The following is an 8,771-nucleotide window of genomic DNA, read 5'->3' as shown; positions in this document are numbered from 1 at the left end:
TTTTTCTTTTTCTTTTTCTTTTTCTTTTTCTTTTTCTTTTTCTTTTTTCTTTTTCTTTTTCTTTTTTTTTTCTTTTTTCTTTTTCTTTTTCTTTTTCTTTTTCTTTTTCTTTTTCTTTTTCTTTTTTCTTTTTCTTTTTCTTTTTCTGTTTCTTCTTCTGTTTATTTTTCTTTTTCCTTTTCTTTTTCTTTTTCCTTTTTCTTTTTGTTGTTCTTGTTCTTGTTCTTTTTTTTTCTTTTACTCTTTTTTTTTTCTTTCTTTTTCTTTCTTTTCTTTCTTTTCTTCCTTTCTTTCTTCTTTCCTTCCTGTCTTCCTTCTTACCTTTCTGTTTAGCCAATATTTTCAGAGAACTTTTCACTTTAATTGAAATATCTTAATTGAAACACCAAGTACTACCATATTACTCTACTGCACTCTCTGACATTTTTTTTTAACACTCTAACTACTCATTTTATATATATATATATGCACACAGACACACATAGATATATCATTTAGGGTATGAATATGTGCTTCAGAAATTCAATATAAAAATAAATATATTTATCAAAAACTTATTTTAGCCCAGTTCCTGGAAGATAGTTTTCTACAAAATATGAATCCTCATCACTGGCTACATTTATAAGTTTAAAAGACTATTGTGCAGTGACTGAAGGATAGTATGTAATTCTCCATATTTCAAAGGAAATAGAAAACTGTTAGTCCATCTAGTCTAGTATTTTCCCTTTGCTATTGTCAAAGATAATATGTTTCAAAAAGTACAGTAGCAGGCATATTCACAACAACTCATTTGTAGAGTATATTTCTTTTCACATTTGTTACACTTTACAGCTTGAAACAAGAAGCTTCAATTCTTCATCCTTCAAATCATAGCCATCAATCTTCAGGGCACAAAGTAATCTTTAACTGACAGGAGCACAAAGATATGTTTTGAGGAGCTAGATTACTGCATCATTTTCCACCATGGGTATTTTACATTTTCCTCTGAAGTATGTGGCCATGGCCAGTGTTAAAGGCAGAGTGATGAACTAATCACAGGTCTGCTCCAGTAGAGCAATTCTCATAAGACTGTGGATGATCCAGAGTGTGTATAGCATCTATACTACATAAAAATTTAATTACATGCATGAAAATGCATAGTAGTGCCTATCAAAAATCCAATTGACTGTACTTGTAATTCATATATGCTTATAAAATATTGGATTTCATACCTGTGGTGCAAGCTGGGCAAGTATTCTTTTTTGTTGTTTGTTTTGTTTTGTTTTGTTTTGTTTGTTTGTTTTTTCCTAGAATTCAATTTTTTTTTTTTATTATTTTATTTTCACACATGACTGCTCTGAGAAAAACTTTACAGTTATTATTATAAATATTTTCCTTTTTAATGTATTAAATGGAGAAGACTGCAGCCTGGAATTGCAGAATGCTCTATCATAACCTTTTCTTACCATGTATTTGTATGTATGTGCTAGCTGTCAGTGTTTCTTTAATTTAAAAGAGCCAGTCATAACTTAAAATAGTCATTCTTTGTCAATAAAATATTTTCAACAAGTTAGTAAATTTGGGACAGTTCAAATTCCTGTTCTGCTTTGAGTAAATCACTGTCCTGCATTCAGTAAATCAGTTATCACCTACTACCCAACTAAAAATGGGAATAATGACATCTTTCTAACTCACAGAGGCGGTGTGATAGATACACTAAAGTCACTAACCACACTAGTGATCATCTGATCAAAGATTTGAGATCAGTGATAATTCTTTTCTATGCAGCTTATGAAGCACTGGCACAGGTTTCCCAGAGAGGTTTTGGAGTCTCCAACCTTGGAGATCTTCAAAAGTCATGGCAAGTAGTCGTGGGGTGGCCCTGCTTGAGCAAAGAGACTGGATCAGTTGACCTCCAAAGGTGCCTTCCAATTGCAACCATTCTGTGATTCTGTGATTCTGTGATCAGTTTTCTAAGTCAAAATCCTCAACTGTTCTTTATTTAAGCTGCTTCAGAAGAAAGACATTGATCAGCCAGAAAAGTCAACTATATATTGATAGTCTGTGTGTACTATAAATAAGATTCAAAATGTTTATATCAATCTTGACCCTCTGTTCACTTCTAAAATTGTTTTGTTGTATTCATACCTGTCCTGGTTTCAGTTAGGACAGTTATTTTTCCTCCTAGTAGCTGGTAGGGTGCTATGTTTTGGATTAGGATGAGAAGAGTGCTGATAACATGCTGATGTTTTAATTGCTGGAGAGCAATGCTTACACTATGCCAAGGACTTTTCAGCTCCTCGCTCTGTCCTGCCAGCGGGCAGGCTGGGGGTGCAGCAAAAGCTGGGAGGGGACAAACCCAGGACAGCTGACCCAAACTGGCCAAAGGGGTATTCCATACCATCTGACGTCATGCTAAACAATATATAGGGGTGGCTAGCTGGGCTGGGGGGGCCGGCTGCTCGGGGTTGGACTGGGCATCGGTCAGCGGGTGGTGAGCAATTGCATTGTGCATCACTTGTTTGTACATATTATTATTATTATCATTATTATTTTCTATCTTAATAAACTGTCTTTATCTCAACTCACAGGCTTCACTTTTTTCCGTTTCTCTCCCTCATCCCAGAGAGGGAGGGGGAGGGTGAGCGAACGGCTGTGTGGTGTTTAGCTGCCAGCCAGGTTAAACCACAACAATACCCTTCTGAAGTGCAGTACAGAAAAGACCATTACGTCATTTAGGTGTACATGAAATTAGGTCAGCATGAAATTATAGAGTATTTAGATACATGTTTTCACACCAGTTTGTGTGGAACATGAAGATTTTTGTTTATTTATTTATTTATTTTTCTATATAGTCCTTTGTTCTTTCAGAAGTTTAGTCTTTAATGACCTGTTTCCTGCACAGCGACCTATTGTGGTGCAAAAATTTTCTCTTCCACTTCCTAAATTAATATTTTCTCAGATATATGTTATTCAGTTTGCATTGCAGAAACTGATCTTAGTCTATGAGGTTTTTAAAATAGATAAAGGTAGTTTTGATACAGAATAAATAAAAGAACTTAGAGTATCTCTGAACTTGGACATCTAGAATGATGCAGAAAAAAAGAAAGTCTAAGCCTAAGAATTGCTTAAATCTGATAAACTAAAGGGATATGTTTATTGAATCAAATTACTAAGAATGCTATCATATACATAACTTCCAAAGTTGAAAACTTCCTTCTTTAAGAATTAGAAAATTCATGTAACATGTACATGAATTAGATTAATTTCTCCTAATATAAACATTAAAATATTCAACTGTTCACTTTTTTCATGTATCTCTCAAAATATGTTGTTCCAGAGGTCTGTATTAGTACCTTCCTAGTTCTTGCAGATTAATCTGCATTTAATTCAATTTGTTGTGCTTAATAATTATGGGAACTGAAAATAAATTAGAAGAGTTTAAGATAGGGTGAAGTAATCCAGTTCTGGGTTGAATTTCTTAAAACTATTGACCATTTTTTAAAACTATGTGGATTCACAGAAATCATCATCTTCTTTGTGCGTATATTTTCACCAATTTGCCACATCACAGATTTATAATGCAAATATGGTAATATGCAAATTACCTTGAGTATTGGATAAAATAGGATTTTGATCAAATGCCATTTCTGCATATTGTTGCCATACAGAATTATGTATACTTTTGAAGGAAAATGCTAGACTCCCATAATTTTTTGATCATCTGTATCATAGAACCATAGAATATCCTGAGTCGGAAGGGATCTGTAAGTAAATACATCTTCTGTGCCCAAATTCTGTTCTTACTCTCATGTAAGCAAGGACAGAACGAATGTCTGTATGATTTTTTTTTTTTTTTTTTTTTTTTTTTGTGTGTGTGTGTGTGAAATAAAGTTATCTGCAGTGATGTTGCTTCAAAGTGTAGAGTAGAATTAGCAGCGTAGCTCAAGTAAGACACACCTGCCAGGTGAAGTAAAAATACACTTGTAGATGTGCTACTGGTTAAAATAATACTTTAGCATGCTGTTTAAGTCCTAACATATTTTTTTAGAAGACCTCACCAGAATACCTATAGCTCTGTCACATCCCACTTTTGGAGTAACTCAGATTCACAGATCCCCTTGGTGTGGACTAAGGTGAGGTAACACTCAACATCCATGCATAAACATCATCTTGAGTACTCTCACTGTTATATATATCTATCTAAGCTATGTGGCTTTATAGGAGATCAAGGTAGGCCTAGCATTACTGGACAGCTTTGACGGAAAGGGAAAGGAAAAGGAAAAAGAGAGAGGGAGGGAGAGATCACCAGTCCTGGATAAAACTTGCCAGCTGGGGTAGTTGTCATAGAGTGAGTCTCCCTACAGATTTGTACATGCCCCTGTTTGCCCCAGCTCTAGGAGCGTTTGAAACTCCAGTACTTTTCCATACCTCTTAGGGTAAATCAAGAGGAGCAACGCCAGTCCCCTGCCAATGACTTCCTGTTTCTCTGTCTTTCTGTCTCTCGGGGCTTTGTCTGAGCTCACAGTACAGTCATTTGGGACTTGTCCCTTACAGGGCTCTTAACCCTTCTTATATTAGAGTCCACAGTAAGAACTTCTGGGGTGCTTTCTTATGACAATATGGTACTAAAGACATGGAACTGTAATCAATCGTTTTCTAAAATGTCAGATTTTTAACAAATATACTTCTCCATTTTAATCCCCAGTGAAACATTTTCAACATTTGTGGTTTAAATTCTTATTTGGTTTAAAGGTGGTGTTCCTGTGATAGAGATTTATTATTCAGCATCGTCTACAGTTTTAAATAACTTTTTCAGTAGCCCTGTGAAAACAAATACTGAAACGCTTTCTCTCTTCTAATTGCCATTGATTCGAGGAATGGCTGCCTTTTCTTCTGTTTGTTTCATTGTTTGTTTTTGTTTGTTGTTGTTTTTTGGTTGGTTTGGTTTATTTTGTTTAAAGAATTTGGTGACTTGGCATGTTCTGGAGAAATTTATCTGAATAGCTTTCACAGGATGATTTGTAGATTTGTTAATTTTGCATTTGTTTTGTGGTTTTAGAGAGCTACACAGAATGTACACTTCCTTTGCATTCTTTCTTTCTTTATCAGAGCATAACCATTTTTTTCAAGCACTGATGTTATTTTTCTCATTTATTATTGGAACTTCTAATTCACTTGGAGACTCTGCAAAGCTTCACATAATTGTATTAATCTATTTTGAAAAATATTTTTTTGTTGTTCTTTGTCATATATTTTACTTTTTTTTTTTTTTTTTTTTTTTTCCAAGCATTTTCTTGGAAGTATGAACTCTTTTATAATGATTTTTCTTGGTCTTTCATTGTGACTCCAGCTTGCCCTCTTGCCATCTTAGATGAATATATACTGAGACCACCTAAGTTTGTGTGTGAATGTACAAATGTTTGTGTGTATATGCACACATATATAAGTGCATGCATATGTATGGACGTATACAGTTGTGTATATATGCATAATAACATATTTAGAAGAAGTATTTATGGATACACAAAATATCCATATTTAGGTATATAAAGAGGCACACAGACCTTAGCTGCCAGAGTGGCTAGCTTTATAAAACTATAATGGAGCATAGTTTTCTTTCTATGCTCTTTTCAAGGACTTCAGCTTTTCATGACTCTTTCAGAAGTGTGTAGTAATATCTGTTCATCACTATGACAAAGCATTTTTGTCTTCTGCAAATTGAAGTTCATTACATTAGTGCTGATGTTCTCTCAGCAGGTGGTCGATGTCAATTATTTTTTGCTTCTGTATAATGAAAGCTGCTACATATTCATTTCAATTCTGTTGCAGAGCTCTGAAGTTCTGACAAGCTGTGAACAGTTCTTCAATCAGGTAAACTTATGACCAACTTCATACTAGTTGGAATCATCATGTCCTGACTAACCTGGATTTCTCACTACCTGTTTCTCTGTTTGCCTCATGCACAGTGGCTAGGTTGTCTTTTTCCTTTCTTTTTCAGAGTTTGTGAGAGTACATAGGCATCCAGACCTGACTTGTTCACTTTCAACAAGTGTTTTTAAATATTGGACAAGCTGCATTTATTGTAACGGATGCATGCACAAGATAATTCACATATCTGATACTTGGACCATGCCTACATGTACAACCTGCCTTGCCCTTGTCCAAGTCGGCATAGTGTCTCTAGTCAGATCAGGCTGAGTTCTGCTTCTCTGGCATTAAAAGCCAGGCTCTCAAGACTAGTATTATGACTACCTATATCAGTCAGGTGGACATGAAACAACATGACTTTAAATCTTGAATAAAATCTTCTTAATCATGTTGCATTCAGATGAAAAATCCCCAGCATATGACCATGTGATGTTAGATTAATCAATCAAACAAACAAACAAACAAGAAAACAATTCCATCAACTCTTCCATCTGCTGCAGTGATGAAATTCCTAATTTCATGCTCAGGATGATGTAAAACGTATTGCCATATATTTTACACATAATTGTATTTATGTATCTATATATGACTTATCTCTAGCTCAATCTATTGAAAAAAAAAATGTTTTTGTTTAGGTACTCAAACTTTTTTTTTTTTTTTTTTTTTTTTCCTAAAAATATAATGATTTTCTTCTTCCAAAGTCTTTGATTTTCTTATGATCCATAAGAAGGTCAATGTGCATTCTTATTGCACAACATGAACAACTAAATCTGTTGAGGAAAAACAGGGTGACTGGATACCCTGTCCATATATGTGTCTAATACCTCCCATCAGAGCACCCTCTCTAGTATATTTCAATACATTGCCAATGACAAGTGAGGATGTAGCAACAAATTAATGAAACATCTAGTATAAATAAAAAAGGGTTGAAAATATTAAATTCATGTACCTGCAGAATTAGTTTTTATGGTGGAAAGCAGAAACAGTATAGCAGCTGTGGACCTGCCTCTGTTCGGCAGAATTGGTTATCTTGGCTTACATAGTACTGTGTACATCAGGTAGGTAGGTAGAAAATTATTAGCATTATAATATCATCTGTCATACTAAGTTTAATCAGAAGGAACCATGGAAGAAGAGATTGCAATCTAGAGACAGTCTTGGAAAAAAAGATTAAGAGTTTCACAACTTTGTTAAAACAGAATCATAGACTCTCTGGTTGAGGCACAAAGACAGCTCTGGAAATCATCTGGTCCAACTCCTTGCTGAGAGCAGGGTCACTGAGGATAATTTGCTTGGGGCCGTGACCAGTTGGGCTTTGAATATCTCCAAGATAGATATTTCACAGCCTCTTTGTACAACCTGCTACACTGTTGGACCACCCTGAGAGTAAAGAAGTTTTTTCTTATATACAGATAAGATTCCCCGTCAGCCTTCTCCAGTCTGAGCAGTCCCAGATCTCTCAGCTTCTATTCTAATCCCTTGATCATCTTTCTGGTTCCTCCAGTATGTCCATGTCTCTCTTGTAATTGGGAACCCAGAACAGGAACCAACATTCCAAACATGTCTGACCAGGGCTGATCAACCCTCAGCCTTCTGGCAATGCTCTAACCAAGGCATCCCAGGGTGCTGTTGGCCTACCTTGCTGCAAGGTCACAGTGCTGACTCATGATCACCATGGTGTCCACCGGAACCTCCAGGGCCTTTGCTAAACTGCTTTCCAGATGCAGAATATACAGGGACATGAGTATATTGCTCTTATGGTCAGGACTTGGCATTTCCCTTTGTTGAACTTCATGAAGCTCATTTTGGCCCATTTCTCCATCCTGCTTAGGAGCATGCTGTGAATGGCAGTACAGCCATCTGCACCATCCGCCACTCCTTGCAGTTGTGTCTATCTGCAAACTCACAGAGGGAATTCTCTGTCCTATCATCCAGATCTTTAATGACAATACTGAATGGTATCGGTGCCAATATATTTTCCCAAGACAAGACCTATGTGATGTTGTAGAACCCACATTCATTGCTTATGGAAAAACAAGAAAACTAACAAACAAAAAACACCACACACACAATGCAAACAAACAAGAAAAGCTTAAGATCATTATATTACAAGTCTGCCTATCATCTTCCTTATCAGATCTAAATATTTCCATGATTTTTGTTGAACCTTATAACACATTTCTGCTATTTTGAGAAAGTTTTTCCCTGTGGATGGAAAAAAAGTATTTTGAAAAAACACAAACTACTAATTTTCAAACCAACTGTCATGATATTGACCTTAACCTACAAAAGTAATATTTTTCAATTCTTTAAGTAGTATTATGTGTGTGTGTGTGCACTGAACATTTTCTGAACTTTTAGTACTCTTTTATCCCATATTTTCTCTTATCCAAAGCTTAAAAAAAAATAATAAATAAATAAAAATAAAAAATTAGAAAGTAAAATTGTAAAATTCAGAATCTCTGATGTTGAGCTGTTAAATAAAACTTATTGGCATCAGTGGAAAAAATAATGATATTTCACTGCTTTCAAGACCTGTAGGCTAACACTTAGGTTTCTGATCTGACAAGAAGATGAGCTACATAGAAATAAGAGGTGTGTGGAAGAGACTCAGGTTTATATATGTCATGAATGTCTTTGCTCAGACATATGCAATTATTAAAATCTTGTGTTTGAATGACATCTGCTAAATTCAACAAACGTTACCGTGGTCATTTAGCTCTCTGTTTTCATATAGTAACAGATTTTCCCTTCCCTTCCCTTCCCTTCCCTTCCCTTCCCTTCCCTTCCCTTCCCTTCCCTTCCCTTCCCTTCCCTTCCCTTCCCTTCCCTTCCCTTCCCTTCCCTTCCCTTCCCTTCCC

The 8,771-nt window shown here is 35.4% G+C and overlaps 1 protein-coding gene across 5 annotated transcripts in view; it reads left to right on the top strand.

Moving 5' to 3' along the window:
- The window catches only part of IL1RAPL1 (interleukin 1 receptor accessory protein like 1), a 723,370-nt gene that overhangs the window by 263,431 nt on the left and 451,168 nt on the right, over positions 1-8,771 (top strand). The window contains exon 2 of one of the 5 annotated variants that reach the window (XM_035316060.1): positions 5,812-5,853. The exons of the other annotated variants lie outside the window; for them this stretch is intronic. The gene's annotated coding sequence lies outside the window, so the exon portion shown is untranslated. The remainder of the gene's footprint in view (positions 1-5,811; positions 5,854-8,771) is intronic. 5 annotated transcript variants of the gene reach the window in all.

The sequence above is a fragment of the Oxyura jamaicensis genome, chromosome 1, assembly GCF_011077185.1.
Source record: "Oxyura jamaicensis isolate SHBP4307 breed ruddy duck chromosome 1, BPBGC_Ojam_1.0, whole genome shotgun sequence".
NCBI classification, from domain to species: Eukaryota; Metazoa; Chordata; class Aves; order Anseriformes; family Anatidae; genus Oxyura; species Oxyura jamaicensis.
The sequence above is the reverse complement of the archived record's forward strand: the minus strand, read 5'-3'. Positions and strand labels throughout refer to the sequence as shown.